Source organism: Mauremys reevesii, linkage group 21 (assembly GCF_016161935.1).
Source record: "Mauremys reevesii isolate NIE-2019 linkage group 21, ASM1616193v1, whole genome shotgun sequence".
NCBI lineage: Eukaryota > Metazoa > Chordata > Testudines > Geoemydidae > Mauremys > Mauremys reevesii.
Window position 1 is genome coordinate 7,797,074 of NC_052643.1, and position 1,666 is coordinate 7,798,739.

Consider the following 1,666-nt stretch of genomic DNA (forward strand, 5'->3'; position numbering starts at 1 on the left):
CCCCCCCCGGCAAACAAGCACCTGATTCTGTTCTTATTAAAAAGACACTTTTCACAACACGAGTGGAAATACACAACTCCTTTGCCCTACTCACTCAGTTAATGAAAAATGCGCCATTTGCAGCATACACAGATATGTTAGCAACAGTTTTATAATTGGAGCTGTGCAAACATGAACCACGGTGACACTTTTCTGCTTTCAAGTTTTATTATGGCTCCAAAACTTGGTCCGGATTCATCAAATGTTTTGTTCTGGCAAATTTTCAAGTGAACCTTCACTAGGTTTGGGGGGGAAAGCCTATGGGGATCAACTTTTTTTCTGTTTGTACCGTGCCTCCCTCAGCAGGATCCTGGCCCACAATGAGGGCTCATAGATGCTACGGTACTGCAAGTAATAAATAATAGTCATAAAACCATTCAAGGGAGGGGTTTATGGTTTTGCTTCAATGTCTTGTGAAACTCAGCAATTTTCCAAACTAGGCAAAACTTTGGCCATTTTGACAGGGTTCTAATTTGCATTTCCAGATTCATTCTAACTTCTTAGAAATGGCTTTGCAAAAACTAAGCTCTGGACTGAGAATGCTCCCAGGTTTAGGGCTGTTGGCATTTGAAGATTTTTGGTTCAACCCACTGTCAAGATAGAAGTCTTTTGAAACACTGGTTTTGGTTAGGGCCTAGGCGCCACTTGAAACTCAGGGGATGAGAACCAACCCAGGCTGAAACCCAAAATAGTTTGCAAACCTATGGCCAACTGAATGGCAGAGTTTGGCAAAGCTCTGTTTATAAAACTGTCACTGTTCCATGTTAAAGTGACTTTTGTAAAATATGTTATTTTCAAGATAAGAGCATTTCATAACATCGTACATGACTGAATAATATATAATACGTTGGTATTATACTCAACAGTTTGGAAGCATTTTTGCATTGTGAACTTATGCACTCACATGCCATTACCATGGGTTTCACGTAGTTTTACTTGCTGTTCAGTGTGTCAGAACTTGGACTTAGTTCTCACTGGGTTTTTATTATTATTATTTAATATCTATGTTGAACGGAATGGTGGGCTGGAACAGAGAAGTCCTGGGTTCAGTTGTGCCACAGACTTGACTGTGAGCAAGTCAATTAATCTCTCTGTGCCTCTGTTCCCCACTTGTAAAATGTAGGTAATCAAATTTCCTCGGCCGGTCTTGTCTGTGTGGACTATAAACTTCTTGGGGCCAGGACTGTCTATTAATAGGTGTTTGTACAGTGCCTGGCATGTTGGGAGCCCTATTTCAGTTGGGTGCCTGGGTGCTGCTGTAGTGTAAATAATAATAATAATAATTAATAATAACACTCCATTCTCAGTGGTGAGGTCCTTATTAAAAGAGGACATTTTCAGAGACATCCCATATTACCAATGCCGTTTGTTGTAGCAATGCTGCTGCTGGCATGGATGCTCCGGGAGACCAATTATGGTTACCATATCAGCAAAGGGCAAGAACCAGTTAACTATTTGTCATACATGGATGATCTGAAACTCTATAGACTATCACAAAAGGAGATACAGAAATTGATGAAGTGGTAGATACATTTGGTGAAGATTTAAAGCTATGAGTTGACTTGGCTAAACTTGCATCTGCATCTGTAAAGAAGGGCTAACTGGGACAGACAGATGGCATACGAGT